Here is a 26,112-nt window from a genome sequence, read left to right as displayed (position 1 = left end):
TCTCGATGGGCTAACTGATAGGCAGTTGACGATTATGGTTCATAGGATGCTTATGTATGCTACTATCTGCAAAAATGTTAGTAACACTGACAAGACCATTTGCAAGATGATTATTGCAGGATTTACCGGTCAACTAAGAGGATGGTGGGATAATTAAATGCCCTCTGATGCGAGAGCAGCAGTAATTAATGCTAAGGCAGTAAATGAAGGAGTTGATAATTTAGGCTTTGCCCTTGTTCAAAATAGACAAGACGTTGTGTATACACTTATTTTGACTATTCTTGAACATTTTAGTGGTAGATTTACCAATCAATATGAAACCATTAGATCTCTACTAAATGGTCTTAGATGTAGACATTTAGGTGAGTTTAGATGGTATAAAGACACATATTTAAGTCGAGTAATGGAACTTCCCGAAAATGGTTTAGAATTCTGGAAAGCCANTGGTGCAAGTGCGAAACCGATAAGTCTCGCTGAAGATTTTGCAGATGAGATGGAAGCCACTTTTGATTTCAAAACTCAAATGGAAATGGAAGTTAATAAACTTCATGGGTATCAAAAGAAGAATAGTGGTAATACTGCTTATGCTAGAAAACCTAGCATGCAAACATATTACTATCCCAGGCCTACTCCTCAAGATGTTTTAATAAAGGAAAGAGATTGGAATCAAACTAACACTTCTTATAGTGGAAGTGAGATTTATGAATGGAATCTCGATGGGCTAACTGATAGGCAGTTGACGATTATGGTTCATAGGATGCTTATGTATGCTACTATCTGCAAAAGTGTTAGTAACACTGACAAGACCATTTGCAAGATGATTATTGCAAGATTTACCGGTCAACTAAGAGGATGGTGGGATAATTATATGCCCTCTGATGCGAGAGCAACAATAATTAATGCTAAGGCAGTAAATGAAGGAGTTGATAATTTAGGCTTTGCCTTTGTTCAAAATAGAGAAGACACTGTGTTTACACTTATTTTGACTATTCTTGAACATTTTAGTGGTAGATTTACCAATCAATATGAAACCATTAGATCTCTATTAAATGGTCTTAGATGTAGACATTTAGGTGAGTTTAGATGGTATAAAGACACTTATTTAAGTCGAGTAATGAGACTTCCCAAAAATGGTTTAGAATTCTGGAAAGCCAAATTTATTGATGGCGTACCTTCTTTATTTGCAGAAAGAGTAAAACAGACTCTTAGAAATCCACAAGGAATTATTCCCTATAGTGATTTTACTTATGGAAAGCTTATTGGGGCTTGTACGCAAGAAGACATAAATTTGTGGAATGAGTTAAAACTCTCAAGACAGATTAAGATGGATAAGCTTAGAGAAAAGTCTCAATTAGAAGATTTTTGTACTCAATTCGATTTACCGGATGCTTCAAAAAGCAACAATCGAGAAACTTCTAAATCAGAATCTCATAGATCTCATCATAAGAAAAGAAGATCTAGAAGAAGGACTAGAGAAGAAAGAGATGAACGTAGTGCTCATCGTAAATCTCATAGATTTACCAGGAATAGGTCCAGGCAAAATCTTGATAAGATTAAGTGTTATAAATGTGGAAAATTGGGGCATATAGCTCCAAATTGTATGCTGGAAAAGCTTAAGACTCTAGAACTTGATGATGATATTCAAGAGAAGATTTATAATTTTCTATATACTTCTGGTTCCGAATCAGATTATGATGATTCTGAAGCAAGTTATGCAACAAAGGATGAGCAACCTGAGCCTTCTAAGGTTTATCAAGATTCGAATGATGTTTGTAAATGTCATGGTGATATTTGTCACTGCGAACATGATGAATTTTACAAGCTGCAATCTCAGTTTGAAGACATGAATATGTTCACTATCATTGCAGACAATGTGATAGAATTTCTAAAAGAAATTACCGATAATACTCTTCGTGAAAAGATCATTCAATTGGCTGCTAGTAAAACTAGCTCTTCAACTAGTATTCCTAGTGATACAAAGGTTAAATATGAGTTTAATTATTCTGCTCCTTACTCCTTGTTTGAAGTTCATAATAGACTCTCTTCTAAACAAACCATGATTATTCGTGATACCTCTTTTGATGATTTAAAAGGAGAAATTGAACATTTGAAGGAAGAAATTAAATTTCTTAAATAAAATCATATTATTTATGATTACCGTCTTACTCAGATTGAATCTGCTAATAGCAAAGGAAAAAATAAGGTTGATGAATCTACTGCTGAAGAAAATACTCTTGCCAACACTTTGAATATTGATTCGAAACAAAATATGTTTTTTAGGAATGATGCAAATTGTTACAGCTCATAAATGGTATGTTAAATGTACTATATTAATTGATAATAATACTTTTTCTATAACTAACATTGCTATGATTGATAGTGGCGCTGATGTGAGTTGCATTCAAGAAGGTTTAGTACCTATTAAATATTTTGAAAAAACAACTCATATGGTTAAATCTGCATCTGGTCATACTTTAGATATAAAGTATAAATTATTTAATACTCGTATTTTCCAGAATAAAGTTTGTATTCCCCACTTTTTTTTCTTGGTAAAAAATTAGTTATATCCTCCCATTATTCTTGGAACTCCGTTTATAAATACAATTTATCCTTTTACTAATATAAACGCTAAATGATTTTCTGCTACTTATAAAAATCAAGATATTAGTTATAATTTTATCACTGAACCTATTTCTCGAGATATTAATGCTTTAATTGAAATGAAACAAAAGCATGTCGATTATTTACAATTTGAGATAAATATGCTCTCACCTCTTCATTTCATTAGCTTACCACTTAACTTAACCACATTGCAAACTACCCTCTTTTATTATATATATTGATAGATATAGATTTCCTATGTAACATCTAAAATTGATATGAAATTTTAGGGTTAATATCTTAAAAGGTCATTGAACTATGAGAATGTATCTAGCAAAGTCTTTAAACTTTGTTTTATATCAATAAAATCACTTAACTTAAGATAAAAAATTTATCTACAAAAATCATTCAACTACATTTATCATTAAACTCAATTTAATACAAAAAAAATAAAAAATTAGGTCATATAAACATGAATGCCATAAATATATTTTTTTTTCTTTTAAAAACCGTTTTATCCTGTTTATCAATGATTGAGTTCTTTGTTTCCAATCACAAATGAAAATAATTAAAATTTGGGTGTAAAATCCATATTCATAAGAGACTCGTTGTCACATTACAACCTGCTAGCAACATTGCTAAATTAAGATCCGCTGTCAAGGAATTGAAAAGAAAAACTATATGTTATTACTCATTAATTGTTTTGGGTTATGCACTATATTACTCATTTATTTATATTATTATAATTAATATATTTGTATATGGAGACTGGAGTATCTAATCAAAGTAATCAATACATAATTACTTCAGTCAAAAAAAATATTTTACGAACAGTGACACAAAATATAGAAAACGAATATTGAAGCTACGTGGGTATAACGCGGGTTTATGTGGAGTGGGTTGAAAATATAAAATTTTAATTTGTGAAATTCATATTTACATGACATATAAAATAAATTTATTTGTTATATTAAATTTATTTTAATGATAAAATTTTTTTAAAAGCAGAATGTGTTTTTTTGAAATTTTATTTATTTGTGGGGATTTTACCTGACATATAAAATAATTTATTATATCTTATTGAATTTATTTAAGGGAAAATGGTCAAATATGTCCCTAAACTATTTGAAAAGGTCTAGATATACCCCGTTTAAAGTTTGGCTCACTCATGCCTTCGCCGTCCAACTTTTCGTCTAGATATATCCTTATGGGCGTTAATGCCAAATGAAATTGCCACGTCATTTTTACATTACTACGTGACATTTATATTAAAGGGAAAAGGGTCAAATATACCCCTAAACTAATCGAAAAGGTCTAGATATACTCCCTTTTAAATAAACTACCCGACCCGTTTTCAACAATTTTTTTTAATTTTTATTTTTTTCGATAAATCCCGAAAATGAGTAATTGACTAATAAAAAATAGGAAATATGTGAAAAAAAAATATAAAATTAACGTCAAAAATTCGCAAATAAATATAGTAACCTTAAATTCAACAATTTTAACAATTTTTTTAAAATTTTATTTTTTTCGATAAATTACGAAAATGAGTAATTGATTAATAAAAAATATGAAAAATATAGCCTAAAAATTCAGCATAAAGTTTAGACGAAAAGTTGGACGGCGAGGGCATGAGTGAGTCAAACTTTAAACGGGGTATATCTAGACCTTTTCGAATAGTTTAGGGGCATATTTGTCCATTTTCCCTTTATTTAATGAAAAATATTGTTGAGTGATTTTTGAATATAAAAACTTTAAATTGAGTTATTTTATTGATATAAAATAAAACTTAATGACTTTACAAGATAAATTCTCTTAGTTCAATGACCTTTTAAGATATTAGCTCGAAATTTTATATTACACGCTCTGTATCTTGAGATTTATTTCACGTGGGAATTGGAAAGAGAGATCAAGCCAAAAATAAATACAGTTCATCTTTTTGTGCTGTAGTAGTTGAGTTCAAGTACCATTAAAAAAAGGGCCAAATGAATGTGAATGACACGTAAACATTTGGCTGGTTACGTTAGTTACATTATTAAAAGACGTATCCATTTTTTTCTCTGTAAAAACAAATTTTCGATAATAACGACACGTCAGTTCCTAGTCGCCATCTCTATTCTTCTAAATTAGAAAAAAAGTTGAACCAATTCAATCAACTACTTACTTATATTGGATATACATTATGATAAATACACTTGATTTCTTGTTCTGATCACCATTACAACTTTCATATTCCACAGAGTTCACGTTTAAAGAGAGGTCAAAAAAAAAAAAAGATTTAGTACAATCACTTGACAAGTCAGGTAAAAAGTTTTTTATTTTGCTTGTTAGTAGAAATGGTGAAATGGGGCATTTAGTAAAATTAAGAGTGATCATATTGGTTATTTTAATTAATTCTATGTGATCCTGCGAAAAATGTATTCTCATTTGATTTCTAGTTAGGTTTTTGCTCTGAGAGTACTGAAATAGCTTAAAGGAGATTAAGTTGGAATTTTGTTTTGTGATTATTTGAAAATCAGTTGGTGTTAATGTCTTCATTGTGCAGTTTTAACTTATCGAGGACATGGTCTAGATTAGGTTAGTAGGTTACCAAGTAGTACAGCGTTGTCTAGCTATTTTGTAGTTTTTGTCGTTCGATTTTTGTTACTATGTGGTGTTTCTTGCACTTTGATTATGTCATATTATTTTGTTGTAGTTATTATTCAACATGAGTTATTATGCTTTCACAAACTATTAGAAACAACCTCTCTACCTTTGAGGTAGGGGTAAGGTCTGCGATCCCCAGACTCCACTGTGTGGGACTACACTGTGTATGTTGTTGTTGCTAACGTCTTCATTGTATCTTTGTTTTGTCTCCAAGAATAATTTGCCAAAATTTGATCAAGAACTACTTGGCCTTTGATAATGTTTGGAAATGGAGTGGTTGGTATCCTCTCAGAGGCGACCAACAAGTGGGAAAGACGGGCTCCCCTGACTCCTTCACACTGTGCTAGACTGCTGCATGGTGGCAGGGGTAAGACTGGAGTGTCACGTATCATTGTGCAACCATCTACGAAGCGCATTCATCATGATGCTCTCTATGAAAATGTTGGATGTGAGATATCGGAGGACTTGTCCCAATGTGGTCTCATCTTGGGTATCAAACAGCCCAAGGTGCTAAATATTTTTCACAAAAAAAAAGAAAATTTTGATTTACTTCTTGAGTTATGCTTCTTGAGATGATGATTATTTAACTTGAATTGCAGTTGGAGATGATTCTTCCTGATAGGGCGTATGCCTTCTTCTCCCATACTCACAAGGTACAAAAAGAAAATATGTATGTAGCTCTAATTCTAGTCAGCAATATTGACTGAACAGGCGTGGTAATTTTTTTCTCGAAGATTAACATTTTTTGATGGATATTTAGATCTTAGCTGAAAGGGCATCTCTGTTCGACTATGAGCTTATAGTTGAAGACACTGGAAAGAGGTTACTAGCATTTGGAAAATTTGCTGGTAGAGCTGGAATGATTGATTTTCTACGTGGATTGGGACTCTGTAAGCATTTTGTTTGTAACTTGAAGATGATTTATTGAATTCATGTATTGTTTCTTGTTGGATTTTGTATGACCATAGACCCTGCTCGTTGCGGACTCCAGTAATGTGTGTGCATGTATGCTCTTTTATTCTTCTTTTATACCTTTATCTTTTTTCTAATACTTAAGGATGTGCATGTCAGGGTATCTCAATCATGGCTACTCAACACCTTTTCTTTCACTCGGCTCATCTTACATGTACTCTTCATTGGCTGCGGCTAAGGCTGCAGTGATTTCTGTTGGTGAAGAGATAGCAACTATGGGACTTCCATCGGGAATCTGTCCTCTTGTATTTGTTTTCACTGGTTCTGGAAACGGTACCGTGGATAGTAACCTAGGCTCATTAATTTCAGTTTATTGACATGTCTAGTTCAGCTTCTATTCAAGATATATTCTATTCACCTATTTCCTTGATCTACTCTTTTCACAATGTGTTCCATAAAACTTCTCATTGTATGTCTTTTGGCTAAATCTTGATATCCTTTGTAGTGTCTCGTGGTGCACAAGAAATTTTTAAGCTTCTTCCTCATACATTTGTGGATCCAAGAAAACTTCCAGAGCTACATGAGATGGTAAGTTTGGGCTACTTATTTAAGACAATGTAATCGATAAATTGCTTCACTTGATTGAGTTTTTTCTCTTTCATTTTCCCACTTTACTTCACATGAGTCCGGCCGAGTTGATCTTTTGGTGGACCGGACCGGTTGCGACCTGGGCCGTTCACACCCTTAATTTCTGTTCACTTGGAGAAACTGTTTCACTAGCAGTTCTAGAGCTTGTAAATTCTATCTAGTGTAACATTCGAGATTTTGTTCTTCTAACCAATTTTGGATCAACAAGATACTTAAACGCCTATGATCTCTAAGATTCTTCATGCCACATGCCAAATGCCAAATCTTCACTTTATGTACTTCAAATGCTTGAGTTGAAAAAATTCATAGCTTTGTGTTTCAGAAATCTGGTTTTCATGTGTAGGCCAGAGATCTTACTCAATCAAAGCAACCATCAAAGATAATCTTTCAAGTGTATGGTTGTGTAGCAACCTGCCAAGACATGGTGGAACATTTAAATCCTTCAAAATCTTTCAATAAGGTACATACTTTAGTGTTTAAGTATGATTGCCTTCTTTATAATTTTCATTTTTCTAAAATTAATAGCATGTGTATTGCATTTCCTTGTATTATTAAAATATGCATTGGATACATTTTAGGTCCTTCTTGCATAGGAGGTAATGAAATTCTTAGAAAAATAGAGTTGCAGAGATGTGGCTAAAATCTGCTTGAATGATGAAATTTATCTTCATTATATTCTTTTGAGGAAAAAGCTGGTTAAATGTCCCTAATAGCCTAAGTGATGGGTATTTCTCTGTCTGTTGGAACCTTAAAAAAGTGTCCGTTTTCGTTAACTTGAATAAAGATATCAGGGAGTCTTTCCTTCTTTAGATTTGGTAGTTTTATGGTCTTTGTAGTTCTTAATATGGGAAAGGACGAGAACAAAATTTTAAGTTTGTGCACATTGTTTTTGGTACCTTTACATTTTAACATCATTGAAAATGAAAGCATCCAAATTCTTTGCCCGTCATGATGTTACCTTATGCATTACGCTAACAATAGACTTGTCATTCATTCAGGCTGATTACTATGTACATCCAGAGCAATACAAACCTGCTTTCCATGAGAAAATAGCCCCGTATGCATCCGTCATAGGTCAGTGATGATCAGGCATTTCTTGTTCATTTTCTAATCATTTTTTGGGAAATCTAATTCAGTATCTAGTTTTACGTATTTCCTGCTTGCTCTGACTACACTAGATACATCATGAGCATGCAGTTGTTTTCATTAGTGAATCAAAGCTTTCAATGCTTGATTGTAAGACTCATCACCTAGAGCTTTGTATTATATGGAAACCTGGTGTCTTCTTCCTCTTTTTATGAGTTATGTAATAGTGTTACTAAAAGAAAAAAATTCATTTATAAATATTACGATTTTGACATTCTTATGCAAGTTATTGCATCAGCTATCATTCAACAGTTTTGACAATTTTTTTCAACATTCTTATGTAATTGAACTTTGTTACACCAATTCTACTGTACCTAGTACAAGAAGTCTTTCAAGTTTTTTCTTTTTATAGTGTTTTCAAGCAATTTTGTGAAAATGCGTGTTTGGTAATCTTCCCTGCTTCTTCCAGTAAATTGTATGTACTGGGAGAGAAGGTTTCCTAGGTTGTTGACTACTAAGCAGATTCAAGACCTTATGAAATCCTTCTCAAAAAAAAGAAAAGACCTTACGAAAAATGGATGCCCACTTGTTGAAATCTGTGACATAACTTGTGACGTGGGATGATCGATCGAGTTCATCAACCAAACCACATCAATAGACTCACCTTTCTTCAGGTACTTTTAGCTTGTTATGAAGATTCTATAGTATCTGTCAATATGTTTCCTACTTCCATTTCGAATATACTTTATATACTGCTCCTGGCTTCACTTGGAAAATTTTCTTTTACTCGGCATTTGATGTTCATTTCCAATTTAATTTACAATGATGCATCTAAATAATTCTTTCCTGGTCATTACAATTTGTTAAACATGGATCCTAGGTATGAACCTTTCAACAATTCGTATCATTATGACCTAGAAGGTAAAGGTGTGATGTGTTCAGCTGTTGATATTCTTCCCACTGAGGTTGCGAAAGAGGTAATCTCAACATCAAGTGCTACAAACTACAGTTATCTATTTGTCTTTATATCTATGAGATTATGATATCTGTACCTATGCTATTCTTTGATGTAATAGGCATCCCAACATTTCGGAGATATTTTGTCCCACTTTACTGTAAGCTTAGCTTCCTTTAGAAATCTTGAAGGGTTACCTGCACACTTGAAGAGAGCTTGCATAGCCCATTATGGAGGTCTTACTCCGTTGTATGAATACATACCTCGAATGCGGTAATCTGATCTAGAGTAAGTCGTTCATCCTAACTTTATTCTTTTTTATTGTGCTTTTTATCTCCACCCTTTTAGAAACCATTGGATAATTCACGTGTTGAATTGTTGTGGGCAATAGGTATTTTCTGGTCTTGATATACTGAAATCATCAACCAGTTATTTTCGTGTCCATAGGTCAAATCCTCAACTAGAGTGAAACGACTAAAAAATCCATTTCGTATCTATGATAGATAACTATGTCTCTTATGTTAATTCCCAACTTGTTTATCGTTGCACAAATGAAATTAAATTAAACTTTTTATGTGCTTTTCAATATGCGTTGATGTCCATAAGTTTTGTAAAGTATGTAACATACCCGTTGAAATAATATTTCTGGATCTGATATGAAGTAGCTTGTATTTTCTAATATGAAGTAATGATGTTATATTATCCTTTGATTGGCAGTGACCCTTCAATAGTTCTTTCAAATTCCAATGGAAACGGGAGGAAATACACCGTATTGGTAAATTCCGATGTGTTCTTTATTTTATTATTGTTATTAATTGAAGTTATGGATACGCAATTTCGTATTAGTTATTAATCTGATACGGAAATGGGTTTGAAGAAGACTAAGAAAAACGTGTGATCTCAAAACAGGCAACCGCTATCTAAAACTTGTGTTTCATGTAGTAACCAACTTCCAGAATTTGCTTATTTTGAAAAGTATTTTTTTTGGCAAAATGGAGTTTTCGAGGAAGAACTTCAGATGGTTGCAATCTGTGTGACCAAATCATTTAAGAAGCGCTTTTGTACGTATACTATAGAAGCAATTTTTTCAGAAGTGCTTTTGAGCCTGAAATGATGAAAAAGACATGTAAGGATTCACTTTAGAATTAGTATAATTAAATACATAAGTGAACTGAAATACTTATTATTATGAAAGACCTTAATTAAGTTTTTAACTTTATTTAGTTTTAAAATTTTAAAAATAAATCACAAAATAGAGAGGAGCATGTTTATGAGACTTTGGTCCTAGATGTATTGTCAATAGAGGTGTCAAATGGGCGGGTCAAATAGGGTTGAGTTAATAAATGGGCGAGTCATTGACCCGCTCAAAAGCTACTTGGGTTGAAATGGGTTGGGCTAAAATATGGGTCATAACCCAACTCGCTCAATTCTTACCAATTAGGTTTAATTGCTTTGCTTTGTTCTTTTATAAACCTTTAGTACCTAATAAAATTATTTTTTTCTGTATTATAACTATGTATAACATATGAAATAAGAAAAATGTCTTTTTAAAAATATTTTGACAAGATTTCTCATGGGTCAATTTGGGATACACATCAACCCAATTCTTACTGGGTTGGGCTGAAACGGGTTGAGCTTATAAATATGCGGGTTTTGATCCGCTTAAACTTAACGGGTTGGGTGGATTGGATATGTTGAGCTTGATTTTGACATATACCTAATTGTCCACATTGGATGAGGTTACACTTTGTCTATATTTTGTTGTGATTTTATAGGGGCTTGATCATTTGAGTCTTACAGGTTTTGGATTTACTTCTTTAATTAGAAACTGCAACTAGTTGTTTCTACTCACTGCTGAGTTAAGAATGAAATATATACTTTTCTTACTTCTTTGATGATTTTATCTTCTTATGCTTGTACTCCATCATCTGAAATTGACAGGTATCTCTAAGTGGTCATTTGTTTGATAAGTTTCTCATAAACGAGGCGCTGGATATTATTGAAGCAGCAGGTGGCTCCTTCCACATGGTGAAGTGCCAAGTTGGTCAAATCACAAGTGATTCGTCATACTCAGAATTTGAGGTTACTTTATTTCTAACCTAGTTTTACCTTGAAAGAGAAGGGATTCTCAATTAACATATAAATACAATTGTTTTATTAGAAGAATATTTAGATCAAAGAGAGTCAAAATGAAAAATCATTGCCTACCATGAGAAAAATTATGGAATCTACAAACTTATTTGAAAGTGTTTGTCCGTGTTTTATATTTTCGAAGTAAAATTTATCTTCCTCCATTATTTTTGAAGATTCGGAAACAACCTCTCTATCTCTACGAGGTAGTGGTAAGGTCTACATACATTCTACCCTTCCCACACCCCACTTGAGGGATTTCACTAGGTATGTTGTTGTTGTTTTTGTTGTCTCTTTGAAGATCCAAGAGAGCTATTCAGTGAAAACAACCCTGCAATCATACACCACTAAAAAAAGTCGGGGCAGCTATTCTATTTCACTACATATGCTGGAGGGATATGCATATTCTTGCATCATGCTCTAGCCAAATGCACCAAACACGAATAAGAAACAGACATTACATAGTCTTCAAGATGTTAGCATTCCAAAACCCCCAAAACATAATGGTTGTCACTATACTTCTCTCACGAACATGTCATATTCCCATTATTTTAGCAGTGCTGCAGTTTCACTTCCTAGTGCTCTGCCCTTTTATCGTACTTTTATCTTCATGCTATAGTTGTTCTATTTGTTGGAGAAGTGTTCTCACAAGTGAATACAATCAAGCTACATAAATACTTCTCTTTGATCATAAAAATTCTGTGAACTTCTCGTAATTTTCATGATTCTGTTACCTACTGGCATGCTTTGCTTTTCATAGACTGAAATATTTTAACGGAATAGAGCTTCTTAGCTTTGGCATAAGAGAGTTCAATCTTCTGATGTCTCATCTCTTTTTTCGAGATAGTCTGAAAGAAAGAAAGCAATGAATTCCTCCTGAGAATTACACGGGCCTTTCTATAGACTATCAAGGTACCCAAAAACAAAGACGAAAAACACCAATTACTTTCTGGTGTCACTTTAAAACTTTCAGGTTCCTGTTGATAAATCCTAAAGCTACAGTTCGCACTGTATTGCTCGATTTTCAGTGTCAAAATAAAACTTCAAGTTGTGATTTTCATGCTATTATTGGTTAAGGTGGAAATTAAGGTGTTTGTTTTTTGTGGTTTCTTCTGTCATGAATATTTACCTCTACGTGATGCAAAACTTGATGATTCTTACTTCCCTTTTGCTTTCATTATTTGGGACAGGTTGGAGCTGAAGATAAATCCGTTTTAGATAAAATAGTTGATTCTTTAACTTCCCTTGCTAATCCAAGCAACTCTTTGGGATCTCAAGACAAGGAAAACAACATATCTTTGAAGGTTGGGGAATTCCATGAAACAATCATGGATGAGAAGTATGACGCAAAGAAGGTCTTAATTTTAGGTGCCGGTCGGGTTTGCAGACCAGCTGCAGAACTTTGAGCATCAATTGGTAGCATGACATCTAGGCAATTGCCTAAATCATCTGTAACTGCTGATTTTGAAGAGAAAAATTGTGTCCAAGTGATTGCTGGTTCTTTGTACTTGAAGGATGCGGAGGAGGTATGCATGTATATCAATTTTCATGTGGCTTCATTGATCACTCTTATTTGAAAAGGAACTTCGTGATTTCATTTATGTACATTGGAAGTTTGATGGTGTCTTTTCACTAACAAAACTTCATATAAATCTGCGTCTTCATTGTCCTAATATTATATTTTTAAAGGATTGTGTAAGATTTATTTCTTCTTATGTTCTCGTTTTTTTTCCACATCACTCGTCTTCTTTGATTCTCCTCCCCAGATTCTTTGTTTATCAGTTTTGCTTCTGCAGTTAATGTTTTTCCTGCCCCTGTGTCCATGACTATGGTTTTTCTGTTCTTTTCTTGTTTGATTTGGATACTGTTACAGCACAAAGTGACAATCTGTATTTGCTGTTTATTTTGTTATCAATTATCTATTGTATTGTCCATTTACTGCACATCTTGATTATAGACAATATAATTTCATCTACTGTTTGCATGTTATGGTTTGAGCTCTATGTTTTCGCTTATAGACCTCTATGCTTTATTTTTTTTTCCGTTAGTAATCATGTTTCAGTAGTACAGGTTACAAAAGGTATTCCAAATGCAAAAGGAATTCAGCTTGACATTATGAGTCACGAGTCTCTTTCTAGCTGGATCGCACAGGTATTGTCTTTTGATTGCGTATTGTGGTGAAATGTTCTTCTTTTTGAAAAAAATGGCCTTTGAGACAATAAGTGGTAGTAGCAAGAATATTTTATGTTTTTTGAAGCCTTCCCTAATACTTAACATAGTGTTAGGTCTCTTTGAATTTATGTATGTGGTAAATAAGTGGCTCTGTCTCATGTTGTCATTTTTGTCATCAAGCAGGTTGATGTTGTCATCAGCTTACTGCCTCCTAGTTGCCATGGTGTTATAGCAAAGGCATGCATTGAGGTATTTGTTTTCCCATCGTTTCCTTTCTTTCTTATGGGTATCATCTCCTTGTAATTACAGATTCCTATCGTCTATGCATAATAAAAGAGGGCCCCGATGAATTGTAAAGCTAGAAGTGTTGACTACCTCTTGAACAGTTTGATTTCTAGATAGATAAAATGCAAATCAGTTCTTGAATTTTCGTTAGAAGTCTACGGGTGCAAAAGTCCCTTTGACGATGCCTGAGGATGGTGAGCAACAATGTAATAGACCTTCCAGGGTTGAACCACATAAAAAGAACTCCCTAGATTATGGTACTGAAACAAATGAATCTTGAATAATTTTATGAGTCATAATTCAATCAAATGGACCGTACCATGGGGGAAGAACTCTCATGATCTCCTGAGTTACTCCTACTAAATGCAACTTGAAATCTCCTGATGCAGCTGAAGAAACTCTTGTCATGGCAGCTACGTTGATGATTCTATGTTAAAGCTAGACCAAGATGCAAAATCTGCTGGAATTACTATTCTTGGTGAAATGAGCTTGGACCCAGGAATAGGTAACCTTCACCTGAGAAAATTAAATGTTCTACAGTTACTTATTTTTTGTGTGTGTCTGATAAAGTTGTCCTCAGTTAAATGTTCTTCTGCATATAAGTAGCTTGAATAAGACCGTCAATGAATTTGTTGGAAACTTCTTCATGCTATGATATTTCCTCTGAATGTGATTGTGCATAACCTATGGTAATAGATACAGATAGTACTGCATTTCCAAGTTCGAGAAAATAAAAATAGTTCCTTATATTGCTGAATTACAAGTGCCTGATGGGGAATAAAATTGCTGCTGTAAATTTGTGTTATTAGTCTAAATCTTTCTTGGGAAGACTAGTATGCTTTTACCAATCATAGTCTAACTAGTGGCACATATTTTATTATAGATCATATGATGGCGATGAAAATGATCAACCAAGCCCATGCAGCAAAGGGAAAGATCAGGTCTTTGGTTTCTTACTGTGGAGGTCTTTCCTCTCCAGCTGCTGCTAACAATCCATTAGCTTATAAGTTCAGGTCCTACTAATTCAATTAAATGTTGATTCAATAAGGTTACATTGTCAATATTGAGAAGCTCAATTGTGTTAGCTTCTTGCTACGACATATTTGCAAAAAGCTATGGGGTATTTCTTCTGCTTTCTTCTTTGGCACTTCTTGCAAATGAAAAGCACATAAACTGGCCTCTCCAAATTTCCTCAACATTTCCATTTTCCTTGGTGATTAAACCGTCTCAACTAAATTTTGAACTAGAGAGTAACTTCTCTTTTTTCCAACGTAAGACCGCATACACATAAAGCGGATAATTATTTATGTTCACTCACTTAATCTATTATCCTCTTTAACCTACTGAACGTAATATATTCACATTGATGTTTACTGCATTCCATCTTGTGGTAGTTAGTTTTTTTATCTTACTTTTTGGTTATTAGTGAAGTAGACATAATCTCTCTGTTATCACTTACTTGTTAGTATTATCCCTAGTTTGTTGATTTCATAATCATTCTACTCATTATTATTATTATTGTTATGTTGAAACAATATCTTGTTGGAGTCCAGCCGGAGCTATACGAGCTGGGTGGAATCCAGCAGCCTACAGATATCAAGGGGAAATTATCCATGTCGAAGGTGAGTTGTTTAGCATAAGAACTGTTTTGATTTCTATCCCATGAAGAAATATATTGTACTTAAAGTCTAAAACAACTTCAGAATCTACTTCTACTTGCCTTTGCAATATGCAGATGTTAGGTTCATATGTATCCTTAGACAATCTTAAAGAGTTTACGCCCTCATTATATTTTTTTGGTCTCTCGCAGCCAAAATTAACAGCTATTCATCACCCATGATAATCCACACTAGCTTTCCAACATTCCAACTGCCATCTCCTAAGTTATCTCCGCCATTCATAGACCATTGGCATGGGTGGTGGTTGTCGTTTATGTGCTTTTGCTTTACTAACTATTTTAAATGCAGGTCAGAAGCTTTATGATTCAGCTGCAAAGCTTCGACTTCCTGATTTTCCAGCCTTTGCATTAGAGTGTCTCCCAAATCGCAACTCCTTAGTGTATGGAGTTGTATGGTATAGCAGAAGAAGCATCGACCATCTTCCAAGGAACACTGCGCTATGAAGGCAAGTTACATTTACTGGGCTTCAAACGAAGCTCTTGGTTAAAGAGACTTGAGTTCTGGCCAATGGCTCACATGAAATTGGGAATAATAGCACTAGAAAAAGAAATTTTAGATTTTATGAACATCCATATAATGCATTAAAAGGGGGAAAAACAGAAAGTTCAAAAGAATTTGAAACACCATCCTTCTCAAGTTGTTAATCCGCTTTATGGGTTTGGCAAGTCAAGTATTCTTGTGAATTGTGTGACTGCCTCATCTAAAAGCTATTATATGTTTATTTAGGTATGTAACACGCCACTCACGTGGGAGCATCTAATTCTTTTTCTTAGTCAAGCATGTGGAATTATTTGTCTTTAAAAAAATTTGAACTTTGAGTACAATTTTTCTACATAGTTCCAATCTAAACTTGGTAACTTCTTCAGAGTTTATTTGGTTCATGTTGCTTCTAAATATTATTTTGAAAGGACAAAGCTACTTCCCAACTGGTGAGATAAACGCTCAAAAATGCTAAGTATGTATTTCTTTGGGATTGTGGGAGTGTAGACTTGATTGCTTTCTTGTCATCAGATATTTGGTTGACACATTATGGATCGATATTTTCTGCAGGTTTTAGTCAAATAATGGGGACACTTGTCAAGATTGGATTCTTCTGTACAGAATCTACTCCAATTTTTAAAAATGGGATCAGACCCACACACACAGAGTTTTTGCTTGGACTTCTCAGAATCAGTGGAAAGATTTTGCGTGAATCAGTAATTGATGAAAAATACATCACAGATAGGATCTTAGCTCTTGAGCATTGCAAAGACAAGGACACTGCAGTCAAGACAGCAAAAACAATAATGTAAGTGAGACAATAATTTAAGGTCAATCAGTTCTACTTGAAGCATTGAACGAGTATGTTCTTTAAAGCAAATATGTTGGTATAAAATGTGAAGTATTGTTTGTTATTCGTAAGAAACATGTTTTGGTTGAATGATAAGGGGTTTACTTAATATCCAAATAGCTTTTTGGGATTTCAAGAGCCTACGGAAATACCATCATCCTGCAAATCTCCATTTGAAGTAACATGTTTGCGCATGGAAGAGAAATTAGCATACTCCAAAACAGAACATGTTTGCGCATGGAAGAGAAATTAGCATACTCCAAAACAGAACATGTTTGCGCATGGAAGAGAAATTAGCATACTCCAAAACAGAGCAGGTAGTTCTCATAATCACTTTTTATGTCAACTTATTACATGCCGGATTACCGCTAATATCACTTGTGTCAGGACATGGTGCTTTTACACCATGAAGTGGTAGTAGATTACCCAGACGACCATGCTGAAACTCATAGATCGACACTCTTGGCAATGGGAAGGACGGAGAATGGGAAAACCACCATGGCCATGGCTCTTACAGTAGGGATTCCAGCAGCCACCGGAGCTCTGGTATTCTTCTATTTAATATTTGCATAATGATCACAAGTATCTCTGTGTTATGGATGAATCCATAGTTTACTCGCTTTTGCCAATTGCAGCTATTACTTGCAAACAAGATTAAAGCAAATGGTGTATTAATGCCTATTGATCCAGAAGTCTATGAGCCAGGTAGTTCAGCACCCTTGGTTTCTAATTTTTGTCTAGGGAGAAAAAATATGTGCCAATAATGCATTGCTTGCATAGAAATGATAATTCACGTTCACGCTACTAGGGGGAACCTTGGCGTAACTGGTAAAGTTGTTGCCATTTGACCACGAGGTTACTTGTTCAAGCTATGGAAATAGTCTCTTGCAGGAATGCAAGGTAAGGCTCCATACAATAGACCCTCGTGGTCCGACCCTTCCCTGGATCCCGCGCATAGCGGGAGCTTAGTGCACCGAGCGACCCTTTTTTCAAGCATACAAATGAACTCTACGTTTGCTTAAGTTTAAATGTTGTGCCTTTATTTATCATTTATCAGCTCTGGTTGTAATTGTAAAAACTGTTGAGTGACATAATATTTTATTTTCTGTAAATTTACAGCACTGGATATTTTGGAAGCATATGGTTTCAAGTTGCTGGAGAAGATTGAATAATCAATACTGACATTTAATTTGTACAAGTTGGTTCTGGTATTTACCAATTTGATATCAAAAGCCTTTTTTTCTTAAGGGATTCATATTAATGTAAAGAGCTCTGATTAAAGAAAATAAAGTTGTATATTATATATGAACTAGGTAAAGTGCCCGCGCTTCACGCCAAGTGAATTTCTTAAGTTTCTCATGATCATAGGCTAATATTCTCGTTTTCGAGTGAATAATATATTATTCCTTTCTCTCTATTTATCTTTTCCTATTTATTCATCATTTGACTTTTTCCCTTTTATGCAAGGTCTATACATAATCTAAGTGTTATGCATCTTATTGTTTTTGTTGTTTCGTTGACAAAGTTAATTGAAATACAAAAACACGATCTCTTTGAAGTTTCTTTTTCAATTTCTTAAGAAACTGCCTGAAAGTTGTTATATTATGACTCGAAATAAATAGAGTTAATGATCAAAAACACATGTGAATTGATGTTCTTTTTTTCTATCAAAAACACATGTGAATTTATGTATTAGATCAACTCTCCTCTGATAACATGTAGCTATAAATCGTAATAAGCAAACTATAGTTATGGAGTCTAATTAAATTATTTTTAGTGGTTATATGTGAAAATTCTCCTTTATAGTACTCTATTTTATTTTTATTTTTATTTTTTAATTTATCTCACAGTCCGACCCAATCTTTATTACTCAAGCCCCACAAAACTTATTCGAACCAATCTAAAACACTCTTTTCTTTCAAAATTTTGAGCAGCCCTATTAAATCATAGGTTAGACCAAACCAACACAACGAACCTAATTCATATTGAGGATTCTAGCCATAAGTAATTCATGAATGTCTATGTACAATGTAAAAGAAAGAGTGAAATTCCTATTTTGAACTCTAATAACTCACAACAATCATATTGTAACATAGCCTAACTTTTACATTAGTTTTTCTAACCTAAATAGATTATACCGACTAATTAATATTAATCAATTATTTAAATGAATCATAATCCTACAGTAACTCTAACAAAGCGTTCAATTAGTTGAAAGAATCTTAATCCTAAAGTGATTCTTTAAGCTAACTTAACAAAATTGTGTAAACAAAAGTTACTTCGTAGTTTTTTTTCTTTCAAAAGTTAATTGCTTAAACAATTTTTCCACAATTAATTCATAATTTGAGAACAAAAATAAAAGGATGATTTTGTCTAAAACAAAGAGTTTTAATGAAGGAAAAAGGCTTAAACAACATTTCTAAGGATCTTCGTGCTTTTAAAATAGTATAGACGATATAGATAGATATTTAGAAAATTATTATAGCTATTTATACATTATTTATAAAAGTATTCCTCCGGTACTTTTTAATTCTTTCAGATTCAACAAAAAAAAAATAGTATGTTTTTTTTTTAACGTACACACGTCCATAAACTAGTACTTTATGAAAAGTTTGTTTTAAAATTTTAAATTCAATGCTATTGCATACTAAAAAACCACGTGAATTTTCAATGGATTTGTTCAAATTGCTTTTTCGAGGAATATTAATTCGATCGAAAATTCTATATATTTGGCAGACCTCTTTCATCATCACAAAAATATTGCAACACAAGTATTTCTTTAAAAAAATTTCGTAACTATTGAAGTCCAAAAGAAAAGAATAATGAACATAAATTACAATCGATTTCATTTATTATATTTAGTACAAAAAATAGTTTAGATGATACACGGGAAAAAAAAAATCTACTCTCTCTTCATTCTTAAATCAAGAAATTGATATTATAATAATATTCCAAAATAAAAGCATATACATTACCTAGTTATTATAATAAATAGATAAATAAAAAAAGATTGACAATATAATACGGTGGATTGACGATTTTTATGATGTAATCAATCAACTATACCTCAATCATTCTCAAGAACATATTTAGACGGAAAATAAATATAATTTTCAATCAATTAAATAAATGGAACTTCCATTCCCTTCTAAGCTTTCCAAATTGTTTGTGCCGCTTCTCACTTCAGCATTATTCCTTTGGAGAGATCAAACTTTCTATATAGTTAACGGCCATGCCAAATACAGTAGTGATAATTTCTCTTATATTTTCATTCTTCAAATTGTATACAACTAATTTTTTGTCATAATAATATCTCATGAGAGCTATTTCGCTTTTTTTTTTGTCACGAAAAAGAGCGCTGAAAATTGGTACCAAGCACTTATATCTAAATTCTTTATTGTAAATAAAGATGTCCACGATTTCTTTTCTCCATATTCCTTCATGATCAATATTTCAACACTACCCTTATAATTTACTAATCGAGCCATACAGAGACACTCATGTAAAACTCCTAAACCAACTATACCATTCTCTTTTATACTATATCTAGGCTCCGGGGTCGGATATATGAAACTTTTCAGAATTGGGATCAAAATATATTACTTGGTTAAAAGAATTAACATCGTATTTTTCTACCTGTATCCTATAGTGAAGTCGTTCATGCAATGTAATCCCTTCACTTACTGAGGAGATATCATAAGGGAATTCGAGTTCCCTCCGTTGTTTGTCTTCAAGACTAGCAATTATAACAAACTCATCAGCATCAACTCGGCCTGTATATTCCATAATCAACACTGCCTTGTAAATATTCATCGAGGAGTCGAAACAAAGCCCCCCACGTATATTACAATCATCTTCCAATTGGTTGAGCTCAAGCACCTTGATGTAAAATCAAATGGCAGGATTCCACAAGTAAATATGCTCGTTTATACTAATCAGTATAAGACCATGACAAGAACCTAAAATCATTGAACTTGGAAAAAAAAATCTCATCATCATGACTTGGAGGGTAATTGAGTTCTTCCACAATGAGTTGTTGTTTTATTAATTGAAATGAGGGGTTAGAGTTCCATGTTGCGTTGACAATTGCTCCTTTTTCTCGTCGTTGATTTGAGAGATGAAAATTTGGATTTGAAATCCAACAATGCCATGACCGTAAAACATACTTGAATCGTAATAGAGCTTTCACTGGTAAAACAGAAAGAATTATCATAGTGATTTCATCGGGAAGATACACCATTTTGAGAAGTAAAACTCTATTATATAAAATAATAATAGAAAAATAGTAGAGATTGTTATTCTCGAGAATTGTGATGTAAGATACCATCATATTTAATTATTTATAGTCTATAGTAGTTGAACAAAACTTGTTCTCCAACAAATTTATCTAATATAATTTTCAATATCTTTTAATTTTTTTTTTAAACTTAATTTCTATTTATTTTTTTCCGGAAAAGGTTGTTATTTTAACTAATAAATATATTAGCAATTAATTGATAGGCTTAAACTTAGGGATTTCTGTTGTAGATTTTTATTTTTATTTTTTCTATATTTTTAGGGAAGGTTGTTATTTTAACGTGATAAAAGATATCGAGTAATTAGCAATAACTCTAACAAGATTAACTTATATCCAGGGTGGTGAAATGACTATTTTAGGCTGTCAGAAATTCTTAAGGCTTATAAATTATATAATAGGTAAGATTCTCAATTATTTAATTTTTATTATATTATTATTTAAATATAAATAAGAAAAGAGTAGTCTAAGACAATTTGGACTCTAATTATTAAGTGTCAAAAACACACCTAAGCTATTCTTTTTTTGAGTTTCATATATATTGGGAGTGTGGGTATCATATTTAATAGGTAAGATTCTCAATTATTTAATTTTTATTATATTATTATTTAAATATAAATAAGAAAAGAGTAGTCTAAGACAATTTGGACTCTAATTATTAAGTGTCAAAAACACACCTAAGCTATTTTTTTTTTGAGTTTCATAATATTGGGAGTGTGGATATCATATTTAACAGTTTATTTTTGAAATAAATAATGTTTTGTCTAGTGAAGTGTGCTGGTATGGGTGCACATCGGTCGGTTCGATTCGGTTTTATGTGTTATTGGTTCGGTTTATCGGTTTTCGGTTTGTAAATACGTCAAATCAATAACCAAACCAATAACATATTTCTTATCGATTTTTGGTTAATCGGTTTATGGTACTTAACGGTTCGGTTTTCAGTTTAACCAATAAGAAAATACTCATATATATTATATACACGATAAGAAAATTTTCATATAAACCATATGATTTTTCCAGCATTTGGCATGAAAGTAATAATCATAAAAGTAACAATCATTTTTCTTGCAAGTTTAGACACTAGACACATTCAAAGGAAAAAGTGTGAAAGTAACAATCGTTTAACCATTAACAAAAAGTGTGAAAGTAACAATAAGACTAGTAAATTTAGTATACTCTTATTGGGTTATCGGTTTAACCGTTAACAAAAATCATAAAACCGGAAACCGAACCAATAATCTAATAAAAAATTTTGCAAAACCGTTTAAAAACCGTTTGCCCAATAACCCAATATCAATAAACCAATACTGTTTTTTTCGGTTCGATTTATTGGTTAAATCGGTTTATGCACACCCCTATGTGATGGTGATAATTTTTTTAAAAAAAATTGGGACAAAAGAAACGTAGCATACGGTTTGTATATGTTTTTATATCTATCTTCTAAATGCATTTTTTTCAACAAAGTTTAAATGGAAATGTTCTACTTTTTTAAATTGGTATCTTCAAGTAATTTGTGATCACAGACTTCAATAATCACAAATGATTAAATTCAATCCTACAACTTGTAACAATTCTATTACAAGACAAAACTAAGCAATAACTCTATTGCCCACTATATTAATTAACTTTAGTTAATCATAGACTTTAATCAAACACCACTATGGCCAACTCTAGCCATGAACTCCACGTAATCAAAATACAACTAAAATGATCTATGATCCTTTATAACACATGAATAGATCTTACAAGGCTAGGGTACAAAACACAACTCATAGCAAAACCGCTTAAGACTTTTTCTCAAATAATTACTTTATTAGGTACCTTGTTGTTCTTGTGAGCTTGTTCTTGTTGGAGAGAGTCTTTTGCTTTTTCAAAAACTTGTTATGCAAAAATTAGGTTGTTTCTTATCAAAATGTCCAATATAGAATGTATAACAACAATCTAGTGAAGCGCCATTGGCGGAGAGCTCTGCTCCTCTTCTGTCATGTCCACCTACAACATCAGGTGTGATAACTTTACAAGTATTTACTTTGATATAATTTCTAAATATTTCTTATACCTTTTTATAATTTTTATCTTTTAACATATTATTTCAAGTTATTGAGACTTAAAATTTTGAGTAACTCTAATAAAGCTCAAAACAAAATCAAATCAATATCAATTAATGCTAAATATATATATATTCAACACTAAGAATGAAAATAATGTTGAATATTTATTTTTAGTTTTACATTGATTTAGACATTTAAAATACATAACCTAATTTTTTTTTTTAATGTTTAATCATGTGTAATTAATAATTTAGACATTTAAAATACATAACCTAACTTTAAATTATGATAATTTTCAGTATGACTTATTAATTTGCAATATTTATTTTATGTGATTTCATTATTATTTTTTTATTAAATATTTTAGTGTTATCACTCATCTCATATTTTGTGTTATTTTCTTAAGAATAACCTTAGATAGTTGTAATTTGATAGGACTAAAGAAGTACTCCATCTGTTCCTAATTACTTGTCCATTTTTCCTTTTTTAGTTGTCCCTAATTACTTGTCAATTTTAACAAATCAAGAAAGGACAAACTATTTTTACATATTATACCTTCAATTAATTACTTTGAAAAAGCTAGAACTTCTTGAGAATCTTAAATTTTTAATTCATCCACTTCATAATTAATAGGGGTAAAATGATAAACTCACTATATCAATAATTGTTTTCTTAATAGGTGTGCCAATTCAAAAGTGGACAAATAATTAGGGACAGAGGGAGTATTTGGAGCACAAGTTAATTGCATGTTTGTATGAATACTTTACCCAAAAAACTCAAAAACACAAAAAAAAAAAAAAAAAAAAATCAAAAAAACAAAAAAAAAAATCAAAAAAACAAAAAAAAAATCGAGGTTGAAAATTTTGAATTTTATTAGTTTAATTTGTATGATTGAAAATTCGACACAAATTATTTGATTTGATATTTTGAAAACTTGAATCAATCCACGTGTACACCCCTAAAATCCTAGTGTTTTAGTGAAGGATAGATTCATCATCCTAAAGTCTCAAACCTAGTGTCACTATCCCTCAGACCTTTTGCAATTATCCAAGAAAAAATGGGGGAAGTACACAAATAACTTATTTGAAGGTCACTATGTAAACATAGCTCAAGCATTCATTTTTTTTATATGTTTAATACCCCTTATTTAAAATAGATAAGCAGTAAATTAAAAACATCCTTAAATTTGACACAAATTATTAGTTTCATTGTCAAATTATTGACAGCCTTAAAAACATCTTTCCTACTTGACTAATTGAACCTAAATATATCCTATTTCTGTCACATGGTATAACAAGTATTTTCATACTCATGTAGGAGCATGCGACTCTTAATAAAAAGTCAAGAGACATTGAAAACACTCTTGAACTTTGCGAGAATTATTAGTTTCGCCCCTGAACTATTGACAACCTTAAAAACACCACTCTATTTAACTATCTGAACTTAAATACACCCCTGATCGTACCACATGGATGAAATAACAACTCCACCCTACCAGATTTTTTTCCAATAATTTTTTCACCAGAAATAATATACCCACATTATGACCTAATTTTTTAAAAAATAATCACGTAATCATAATTCGTATAATAAAAATTTATTAAGATTAATACAAATAGTTGGAATATGTTTAATAAAGAATTTTGTACTAAATTATAATTTGAGATTGAAGACTGTAACGACATTCCTACAATTACAGTAAATTCAAGGTTAACTAATTACACTCCCTTAATTCCTTTATGAATATCTCATAATTAAGACACAGCACTTTAGAAGAAGCTAAAGGATTCATAAATCTAAAAAACTGGTGGAATAATTGATGTCAAAGATCCATAGTTGGTCTTTGTGTATTTACACCAAAGTAAACAATTTAACAATAAGTTTTATTGTTATGGTTAAAAAAATCAAACTGAACCGTAATTCGAATTAAACCGATTAAAAAATCGATATTTGGTTTGATTTGATTTTGATTTTATAAAAAAAAACACAAAAATAACCAAACTAAACGGGGAAATTATATATAATTTTTTGATAATTATTATATAGTATCATAAATAAAATATAAATATTTTGTTAAATTTTAATTAACTTAAGTTTTTAACTTTATCATTTTCTCAAACCCAACACTTAAATTTTAGCCAAACTTTTAAAATCCTAAGCACAAGTCCATCAAAATCCATTACTTTAGTTTTTACCTACCCTACCTCAAATCAAATAGTCACACTTTCTCTTAATTGAATCACTTTGTTTGTGTAATAATAACTCTAGTATTGCATAATTGAATCCACAGTATCTAGCCTATGGATTGTTCATGTACTAGCTACGTATATGCTCAACAAATTTATTACTTTCGAATAGAAAAAATCGAAATAACCAAATCAAACCGACAATAATCAAACTGGTGGTTATTTTTTTCATTTGGTTTGACTTGATTTTAGAAATTTAAAAATCCACTAAATTGATTTAATTTTGATTTTAATCAATAACCAATCCATAAACACCATTTCCAAGGTTCTTGACAACTTTTATATAATTTGTTAACTTTCACAATATGACTGTCTTTATATTGTGAATTTGCTTCTAGATTGGAGGTTGTTTGAGCCGAATAAGCAATGTTATCAAACTGATTGCAATTTTTTTTTGTCCGTGAAAATCTCTCCAAAGCACCCTCTACTTCTTAATAGGCCATGAACTAGATCAGAATCATTTTTTAAATTATTCCTACTTCAACAACTACAAGTCTACATTTTTACCCAATCTGGGAAGTGGCATCCACTGATGAATGGTTATACAACGATGGTCCTTATGAACTAATCGTTCAACACTTCTTACTTGACATAGCTTGTTACATGGGTCATGCATGGGAGCTTAGCTTCTGTCTCTTGTAAAAGTCTTTGCTAAGGACCAGAAAGAAGTGTATTTGGACTTAGAAAGTTTCAAATACTTTATCTGAAGTTTGCAAACACTGGGTATCTTAAAAAACCAAAATTAACTTAAATTGCAGAGGGTGCAATTCCCATAAAAGAAAAAAGAACACATACTTCAACTAAAAAATAAATTTCAAGAATATTGTCTTTACCTTATGAATTGCAAGTAGAGTGAGCCCATCTCAGGCTTCAACTCAAAACTATCTAAAGTCCTCTTTACTAAGTCACTCTGAAGATTTTATTATCTATACAGAGAAATAAAGGTTAAATGGGAAGATAAGAGATATTCTACATGTCTACCAACTTCTTAACAGCAGAGGCTTAACCCCCCTTTGATCACCAGGTTTACCATTGCTTCTAAAATTATGGAGTCGAATAGAAAAAAAAATCAATGCA

At 32.0% G+C, this 26,112-nt stretch overlaps 1 pseudogene; it reads left to right on the top strand.

Moving 5' to 3' along the window:
• The first annotated feature begins 4,772 nt into the window (after positions 1-4,772).
• LOC125877805 (alpha-aminoadipic semialdehyde synthase-like) lies at positions 4,773-17,826 on the top strand (annotated as a pseudogene).
• Positions 17,827-26,112: the final 8,286 nt, after the last annotated feature.

This window comes from Solanum stenotomum, chromosome 9 (assembly GCF_019186545.1).
Source record: "Solanum stenotomum isolate F172 chromosome 9, ASM1918654v1, whole genome shotgun sequence".
Taxonomy (NCBI): domain Eukaryota; kingdom Viridiplantae; phylum Streptophyta; class Magnoliopsida; order Solanales; family Solanaceae; genus Solanum; species Solanum stenotomum.
Note: the sequence above shows the minus strand (reverse complement) of the source record. Positions and strands in the feature narration are given on the sequence as shown.